Below are 10,391 nucleotides of genomic sequence, written 5' to 3'. Positions count from 1 at the left end.
CATTTTGATTTCTGTGTCAGGTACCACTGACCTACTCTTCCCTAATTCCCTATGAACACACAAGTATACACACACACCATCAATGATTTATTGAGCAGGAAAATAGATGTTCAGACATACTGAATATCAGATCTTCCCTACTGGGTATCCAAGTGTCCTTCGACTTATGTGGATAATTTACATCTCTAGGCATCTTTATGATAATGCCCCTCCTATTTTACAGAAGAAAGGTCAAGTTGAGTCATTATAGGCAAATATTCTGCAATTGAAAACCAGACAAGCCCATTTATTTTTTCAGAAACATTTATTGGGAACCTACTCTGTGGTGAAAACTTGCTAAGTGCTGGGGATACAGAGATGAAAAAAAAAAAATTCCTTGTGGGACTTTTCAGCCCAAAGGGAAAGAGATACAAGTAGTGATAAATAACGATACAACACAAGGGTAACAAGCACAGGCAAAGCAGAGATCCGACCAGATGAAGGTTTGATGTACTCTCTGGGAGTAAGTGACAGGGAAGACTTTCTGGAAAAAGTAACAATTGACTGGAGTTTAGAAAGTTGAACTGGAATATCAGTTAAAAAATTTTTTTAAATTCTTTTTAAGTAAGCTCCATGCCCAATGTGGGGTTCAAACTCACGACCCTGAGATTAAGAGTTGCATGCTTTAGCAACTGAGCCAGCCAGGTGCCCCCTGGAATATCAATATTTAATGGTAAAGGGAAAAAGTGCTACAAAGAGATTAAACAGGATAGACAGAATGCAAAAAGAGAATGAGGAGAGATGGTGGCCCAAACCCCAAGGGAGATAGCTTCAAGGAAGGATAGATGAACAGTCAAAAAACCCAGAAGTATCTGTTAAGTAATATACAGATACTGTAATATACTAATACAGGCTCAATGGACTTGGCAAGTAGGAAGTTCTTGGCAACCTGATCCAGGGCTGTTTCCAAGAAAGGAGGGGGTAGCAATTAAGCCAGAATTCAGTGGGATCCAGAGTAGAAGGGAGGTAAAACTGTAGAGGTATCAAATGTTTCAGGAATCCCAGAGATGAACAAAAATTGTGTCAGATTTCTCTAAAGTTGGAAGAGGGTTAGAGAACATACAATGGCATGCGGAATGAATGGAATTTGGGAGAAGAATATCTAAGGAACTAACCTAAACTGGAGAATCTTTGATGACTATAATTTTCTGGTATGCTTTCTGTTTAGGAGAAACAGGAATATAATTCGCCTATTTGCTCTTCCCTCTTCCCCATTTTCAAACTAATACACATGTATTATGTGGACCACTTCCTATGTCCTTCTTAGTGTACACTATGGAGAATTTAGTTCCTATGACCTGTATATGACCGGTGACCATTTGGCGCATGGTTAGGCACAGAAAAAGTGGACTCTGGATTCAGACCATCTTGATCTGAATCCTATCTCCACCTTGTATCTACGTGGTCTTGTGCAAATTAATTAATCTCTTTGTTTCTCTCTTTCTTCATCTATAAAGTAAGGATAATGATAATACCTACTTGGCAGTGTAGCTGGGAGCTTTAACTGAGTTATAACATGTAAAATGCTTAGAACAGCGCCTGGCACTTACAAAGTGATATACATGATAGCTGTTATTATTTGCAGCATTAATTGTAGAAATAATAAATCAGAATGTTTGGAATTGGAATTACGCTGGAAAATCCAGGACATGTGTGTTCATGTGTGCATGTGCATGTGCGTGTGTGTGTGTGTGTGTGTGTGTGTGTGAATGACAGAAACCCCATTCAAAATAGTTTTACTAAAAGGGTGACTGTATTGGCTCATGTAACTGTGTTAGATTGTTTAGGCAGGGAGAAACTTGTTCTCTGCGTCTCTTGGGACTACCTGCCACTCATTGTCTGATCAAATCATTCTCCTCTGTAGCAAAGAGGGAGGATGTGGCTGGTAGTCCCAGGGCTACATTATAGTACATAATGCAAAAGAAGAGACTGCCTCTCAACCCCATCCTCAGCACAAAATTCAGGGAAGTCCAGGAGAGGAAGGGATTGGCCCAACCCATGGCATGTGTCCACGCCTGTGGTTGGGAAAATGGGGGCCTTGATTAATAACTCCACCAAGACCACGTGGAACCAGAAGAAGCAGACTAAGCAGATAAATCTATGCTATAGTGCCTTTTAAAATCATATGCTCACCACACTTTGCCTTTAAGCAGTTTTAAAACTCATTTTTAGATACTTCCATAAATGACAACAATAAAAGTAACACTGGCAACTAATACTGACTGAGTGCTTACTATGTGTTGGGCATTGTCCTAAAAGTACTGACATTTAATTCTCACAACAGACCTATAAACAGGTATCATTATTATTATTATTATTACCACCACTTTTCAAATGAGCAAGTGGAGGAAAGAGAAAAATTAAGTTGCTTGCCCTGAGATCATTCATCAAAAAAGTGGTAGATCTGGGAATTGAATCCTGATAGCTGGCTCCAGAATCTGGACTCTCAGGTTGTGCTGCCAAAGAAGAGGAGGGAAAAAACAGCCCAGTATATTTGGATACGAGAAAACATATTTTCAAATACACTTAGTGGAGATTTTGGAATCAAACCAAAAGATCACTTTGGTTTTGAGCTTTTTTTCTAAGATGTTGAAGCTCAGAAATGTTGAAGGTTGGAGTAGATTTTCTAAAAATTCCATCAGTGTTTTAAATCATCCAAAGAATATACTGGATACAATGTATCTCAATCTCCTAGGAGAATGTCCACAAAAAAGCATGTTTTGCACATTCTTGGGTATTAACAAAGAGCTTACTTGTATTATAAATAACTCTATCTACTGAAGGATTGAAGGCTATCTCTTTGCAGAGCTGAGAGGAAGCATCGAGGAGACCTCTAGTTAAGTTAGAAGCTCTGGTTCATAAGGGGATCATGGAGCATTTCTGGAGATCCAGTAACACCTCTGGGCTCCTTTCTTCCTTCAAGTTTATGGGATTTATCCTGTATTCCTTTCTTCTTCATAGTTGCTACCACCCATGTCTGTTCTTCTTCACGAAACTTTCTTATAAACTATCTCTTCAGCTTCCTCTAACCATCCTTAATGACCTCAGGAAAGAAAGTCTAGAGGTCCTTTTGGTTTTTAAGGAATTAATGTTAATTGCTATGTGGAAACAAAATTGTGGCCAAAAGAAACCAACCAAAAAAATGGAAAAGTAGCAAATATTCACAAAATTTCAACAAATTCTTTTTTTTTTCAATTCACAGTAAGACTTTTAATGTTTTTTTTAAAGATTTTATTTATTTATTTGTCAGAGAAAGAGAGAGTGAGCACAAGCAGCGGGAGTGGCAGAGGCAGAGGGAGAAGCAAACTCCCCACTGAGCAGGGAGCCAGATGTGGGACTTGATCCCAGGATCCCGGGATCATGACCTGAGCCAAAGGCAGACGCTTAACTGATTGAGCCACCCAGGCATCCCTCAACAAATTCTTTAAATTAGTCCTCATAGGGGGCACCTGGTTGGTTCAGTCGGTTAAGCGTCTGCCTTTGGCTCAGGTCATGATCTTGGGGTCCTGGGATCGAGCCCCGCGTTGGGCTCCCTGCTCGACAGGGAGTCTACTTCTCCTTCTCCCTCTGCTCCTCCCCACTCCCTGCTCGTGCTCTCTCTCTCTCTCTCTCTCAATTAAATAAATAAATAAAATCTTCAAAAAAAATAGAGTCATGATTCAAATGGAAGCTGTCTGGCTCTAAAATCTACTTTCTTGATCCTTCGGTGGAGCGAAAATCAGGACAGATAGTTTCACAAGCAGAAGCATATAACAGTCCAGGGGCCTAAGTGGAAATATGGCTTAGGAGCTGGCTGCTCTGGTAGGCCCTCTTTGTCAGAATACTTGGCAGGATCAGCATTGCCCCATGACTGTGCCTCAGCAGTTTTTATAAATTGGATTTTCTCAATTACCCAGAGATGATGAGTGTCTTAAAGACGATTCACACTGACCAAACTCATAGGACCGTAATGTAACAGCCATAACGTCAAGTGATACATTCCTTTCCAGTGGCTGGAAACTCTCACCTTCTGTCTGGGACTCACTTTTCCTGGTATTAGGGAAACTGGAAAACCAGAAAGTTTATTAGTAAGTGTAGAATTGTAGCAAGAGAAGTCCAAAGTCGTGGGGGGAGATAATATTTCTTTAGGCTTGGGACAAAGCTGATGAAAGATTTTTTCTCCCATGCCAGAGGATACAACACGACGGCTCTTATTCCCAGACCTGATGCCTTCTTCACTGGTCAGGGGTAGGATGGTGTATTCAGTATTTGTCTTGGTAGCTTTGGGGACGTCAGAAAATAAAGATCTCGCCCACATTCATGCAATCGAGGTAGGATGTAAGTGGTAGAGGTAGAATTCTCCTTCAGTCTGACTCCAAAACCAGAGCTCTTCAGAGGACCCCATCGTCTGCTTTAAAGGCGAGATGACAGTAGACCACAGTCAAGATCAGCCATGAGACAAACTTTTATTGTGCTCCTGGTAAGTGCTTCACTCTGTCATGCTAAATGTGTATCAAGGACAGTCCTTGCCCTCACTTGTGTAGCTAAGAGTAACAAACAGGAAAGTCTGTGATACAAACATCTAGGTGCCCAGATCCCGAAAAGGTCAAAAAAAGAGAAAGATGACTGAGAGCTGGCATAGTCAGGGAAGACTTTAAAATTGATCAGAAAATTTAAGAATGGGTTAAATGTAGACTGGTAGAGGGGAGGGGTAGACATCTCCATGGTATAAAGTTTATGAAGGAGGGGTAACTTCCAAGGAGAACTATGTCACATAATAGAGAGTTACTACAGGCTATGTGGGGGACGGGGGAGGGTGGTGGCTGATGACCTCAGGGCTTCAAAGGCAGTGACAGGGTTTGGGTGTGATGAATTTGATCTACAGGGTGAGCGTTCGGGGAGGCCAGCCAGGTGACTACTGTGGTAATCCACATCTGAGATGCTGAGGGATCCATTGTGAGGCAGTTGGGAATGGACAGGAGGAACTGACGCTTAGAAGCAGGTATTATTAGGCCTTCACTTTCAGAAGGAACGCAATTGAAGGATGGGTTCAAAATAACTCTCAGGTTTCTCCTGTGTCCACTGATACTTATGTTTAACCAGTTTTTCTCCCCACATTCCCTTCACTTTCTTTGAACTCTCTTCCCCCAACCACATGTGAGATTATGAGGAGTAACAAAAGATCAAATATTTCTGATAAACTTTTTGCCCAGTTTATAAATGTTTATCTCAGTGGGAAAAGAATTTCAAGAATCAAGGATCTTCATTATTGTTTTCAGGCTGCCTTCTTTGAACATTAAGCATGGGCTTTTTATCTTTCTTCTTCTTCTTTTTTTTTTTTTTGTTTCTTTCTTTTTTCCTTTTTGATATGTAGGTATGCAAAAGCAAAACACTTTATTTCCTTAGTCTGCAACAGAATTATTGGCTACTACCTTCTTTTGTCAGTTATGTGTTCACCTAAAATTCTCTTGAGTTTCCTCCAAATACTGTTTGATTCTTCTGCAAACACTAATAAAAATAACTTGAAGTTCATACTCTACCTTTCATTCAGAAAGATCCCAACATTCTTTACAATGTGTACTGATGTTATTACTTTATGTAGGCACACTACATTTCCTTCGTGCCTTTCATCTGAGGATCATAAGGGGCACAACAAACATTAATTAATGTTTACAACAACCTTCTGAACTATAATTTTTATGTGTGTATAGTAGATGAATCACCTGAAGAACCAGCAAAACACAGCCTTTGTAGGGAAGCCTTTGTAGGCTTGGCACAACTTAATGTATAAACAGCCCAGTCAAATAAATAGGTTAGAGCAGGGCAGGCAGCACCATTTTTTATTTAACTAAAACTACCAATGGAGTTTCACTAAGAGAATAATGATCCAAATAATGACTTATCCAGGTTTCTACAAGCAACACTTGGACTTTTGCAACAAGCACTACCAGAAAAAAGAAGGAAGTATAGTCTATTAATAGCTACACCCTCAATCTTATTGTCACTCCCAAGACAAGTGCTTCAGCAACAAAGCAGTTCTTGTCATTAACTGAAACTTTGATTTAGTATCAACGCAGAGAAAGTATGCCATGGGCTGACGCATCAACACTTTGCTTCCTACCTAGATTTCCCTGGAATGTCTCTCCTTCAGGTGTGTGAGCTAAAGAGAGGTTAAATGTTCATTATTGTCATGTAGGCTACTCTTTTTTTTTTTTTAAGATTTTTTATTTATTTACTTGACACAGAGAGAGAGACAGCTAGAAAGGGATCACAAGCAGGGGGAGTGGGAGAGGGAGAAGCAGGCTCCTGGCTGAGCAGGGAGCCCGATGTGGGGCTCGATCCCAGGACTCTGGGATCATGACCTGAGCTGAAGGCAGACGCCTAACGATTGAGCCACCCAGGCGCCTCTAGGCTACTCTTTAAAATAAGAACAAAAACAAAAATAGAATCTATAGTGGAAAATACTCACAAGAAAATGGACTCTTTCTTTTCTAAGTTGACTCACCAAGCAATGGAGGATGTATACCAACAAATGCTTTGCTCAGGGGAACTGATTTTATACCTTTTCCTTTATTGAAAGCTCACCTTTATTCTAGATTTTTAGTATAGAAATTTTCAAATATATTCAAAAGTAGGTAGAATGATATAATAAAGGCCCCATGTACCCATCACTCAATTCTAACAATGATTACCTTGGCTCTTCTTAAATATCAGGGCCATGAAGTGCATACTTTGCAGGAAGTCCAGTACAACAGCAACAACACAGTCATCTCAAAGATCCCCATGGAAAAAAAAGAGAGAGAGAGAGAGATAGCCTCATGGAATCCTGAAAGCCAAATTTTAATTCATTTTAATTAAGTTTATAAAATAAATGTACATATACATGTCATAAGGCAAAGCTATGGGAAGATGAGAAAAGTGTGTCACAAAATCAAACAACAGAATCTCTAAACTCTAAATAACAGTACTACCTGCCATTTATTAATCCAAGTGCCAGACACTTTACTAGGCATTTACCCCACACACTGACCTTTTATTTATCAACAGTACCATATGGTAAGATTAGTATCCCTGCTTTAAAAGTGTGGAAACAGGGGAGCCTGGGTGGCTCAGTCGGTTAGGCCTCCTACTCTTGGTTTTGGCTTTGGTGATGATCTCACGGTTTTGCGATCAAGGCCTGCCTCAGCCTCCATGCTCAGCAGGGAGTCTACTTAAGATTCTTTCCTTCTCACACCACCCCTCTTCCCACTGCCCCTCTCCTGCTCACGCACTCTTTCTCTCTCTCTCAAATAAATAAATAAATCGTTTAAAAAAAAAGTGTGGAAACTGAGGCTAGAGAAATAACTGACTTACAGTCATGGCGAGTAAGCAACAGGATTGATAATTGTCATTACCTGATTTAAAGCCTCTGCTTTGTTTTATAAACTGTAGCCAAAAGACCTACTGGCAGTCAAATCAAAAGACATAGTTTCCTGATGTTAGAGGGGAAGGAAAATGGCAAACATCCAATTTGGTGGGAGCATGGAAAAACCCATTAGAGTTGTTAAAGTTTGGGGGTGCCTGGGTTGAGTAGGTTGAACTGGTTGGTCTCAGCTCAGGTCTTTTTTTTTCTTTTAAAGATTTCATTTATTTATTTGACAGAAAAAGCGTGAGCACGAGCAGGGGGAGTGGCAGGCAAAGGTAGAAGCAGGTTCCTTGCTGAGCAAGGAGTCCAAGGCGGGACTCGATTCCCAGGACCCTGGGATCATAACCAGAGCAGAAGGCAGATGCCCAACCGACTGAGCCACCCAGGCATCCCCCACCTCAGGTCTTGATCTCAGGGTCTTGAGTTCAAGCCCTGTGTTGAGCCTACTTAAAAAAAAAAAAAAAAAAAGAATTGTTGAAGTTTTAGCACCAAAGCTAGGGCAAAATAATTGATTAATTCTAACTTGCATTTCCTCCATTTAAAGTAGCCTAGAGGGGCGCCTGGGTGGCTCAGTCGTTAAGTGTCTGCCTTCGGCTCAGGTCATGATCCCAGGGTCCTGGGATCGAGCCCCGCATCGGGCTCCCTGCTCGGCGGGAAGCCTGCTTCTCCTTCTCCCACTCCCCCTGCTTGTGTTCCCTCTCTCACTGTGTCTCTCTCTGTCAAATAAATAAATCTTTAAAATAAATAATAAATCAATTACTTAAAAAAAAATAAAGTAGCCTAGAATTCCTAACATGACCAAATGAATAAATATGTCATTTGCTCAGCAGTACAACAATTTAAAATAGCCATGATTGCATGGTAAGGCATAATTTAACCTTGCCCACTGTTATAACGCCAACTTAAATCAGAAGCCATGCTAAATAGATCCCACTAACACATTCTCTAAATTCATTAAAAGCTCATGCCATTCAAGTGCACTTCATTAAAACTTGAGTTTTACTGGCTCAGTCATCCTTACCTTTCCTAACAAACTTTTTGTCAAGGTGACAAAAAAGCAAGTGGGATTTATATATATATATATAAAGAACCTGGGACCATTTTGTGTTTAGCTTCTATGGCACAGTATTTTCTTTTAAAAAAATATTTTATTAGAGGGGTGCCCGGGTGGCTCAGTCGTTAAGCATCTACCTTTGGCTCAGGTCATGATCCCAGGGTCCTCGTACTGAGCCCCACATCAGGCTCTCTGCTCAGGGGGAAGCCTGCTTCTCCCTCTGCCACTCCCCCTGCTTGTGTTCCCTCTCTTGCTGTGTCTCTTCCTGTCAAATAAATAAATGAAATATTTTTTGGCATTATCCTCATTCTTTTTTTAAAAATTTTTTGTTATGTTAATCACCATACATTACATCATTAGTTTTGGATGTAGTGTTCCATGATTCATTGTTTGTGCATAACACCCAGTGCTCCACACAGAAGGTGCCCTCTCTAATACCCATCAACAGGCTAACCCATCCCCCCACCCCCTCCCCTCCAGGACCCTCAGTTTGTTTTTCAGAGTCCATCATCTCTCATGGTTGGTCTCCCCCTCCGATTCCCCCCCCTTCACTCTTCCCCTCCTGCTATCTTCTTTTTTTTTCTTAACATATATTGTATTATTTGTTTCAGGGGTACAGATCTGTGATTCAACAGTCTTGCACAATTCACAGCACTCGCCATAGCACATACCCTCCCCAATGTCTATCACCCAGCCACCCCATCCCTCCCACCCCCAACCACTCCAGCAACCCTCAGTTTGTTTCCTGAGATTAAGAATTCCTCATATCAGTGAGGTCATATGATACATGTCTTTCTCTGATTGACTTATTTCACTCAGCATAACACCCTCCAGTTCCATCTACGTCATTGCAATGGCAAGATCTCATTCCTTTTGATGGCTGCATAATATTCCATTGTGTATATATACCACCTCTTCTTTATCCATTCATCTGTCGATGGACATCTTGGCTCTTTCCACAGTTTCGCTATTGTGGACATTGCTGCTATAAACATTGGGGTGCACGTACCCCTTCAGATCCCTACATTTGTATCTTTGGGGTAAATACCCAGTAATGCAATTGCTGGGTCGTAGGGTAGCTCTATTTTCAACTTTTTGAGGAACCTCCATACTGTTTTCCAGAGTGGTTGCACCAACTTGCGTTCCCCCAACAGTGTAGCAGGGTTCCCCTTTCTTCGCATCCCTGCCAACATCTATCGTTTCTGACTTGTTAATTCTAGCCATTCTGACTGGTGTGAGGTGGTATCTCATTGAGGTTTTTTGATTTGGATTTCCCTGATGCCGAGCGATCTTGAGCACTTTTTCATGTGTCTGTTGGCCATTTGGATGTCTTCTGTGGAAAAATGTCTGTTCATGTCTTCTGCCCATTCCTTGATTGGATTATTTGTTCTTTGGGTGTTGAGTTTGATAAGTTCTTTATAGATTTTGGATACTAGCCCTTTATCTGATATGTCATTTGCAAATATTTTCTCCCATTCTGTCGGTTGTCTTTGGTTTTGTGGACTGCTTCTTTTGCTGTGCAAAAGTTTTTATCTTGATGAAATCCCAAGAGTTCATTTTTGCCCTTGCTTCCCTTGCCTTTGGCTATGTTTCTAGGAAGAAGTTGCTGCGGCTGAGGTCGAAGAGGTTGCTGCCTGTGTTCTCCTCAAGGATTTTGATGGACTCCTGTCTCATGTTTAGGTCTTTCATCCATTTGGAGTCTATTTTTGTGTGTGGTGTAAGGAAATGGTCCAGTTTCATTCTTCTGCTTGTGGCTGTCCAATTTTCCCAACACCATTTGTTGAAGAGACTGTCTTTTTTCCATTGGACATTCTTTCCTGCTTTGTCGAAGATGAGTTGACCATAGAGTTGAGGGTCCATTTCTGGGCTCTCTATTCTGTTCCATTGATCTATGTGTCTATTTTTGTGCCAGTA

Source organism: Zalophus californianus, chromosome 10 (genome assembly GCF_009762305.2).
Source record: "Zalophus californianus isolate mZalCal1 chromosome 10, mZalCal1.pri.v2, whole genome shotgun sequence".
Lineage (NCBI taxonomy): Eukaryota > Metazoa > Chordata > Mammalia > Carnivora > Otariidae > Zalophus > Zalophus californianus.
The sequence above is the reverse complement of the archived record's forward strand: the minus strand, read 5'-3'. Positions refer to the sequence as shown.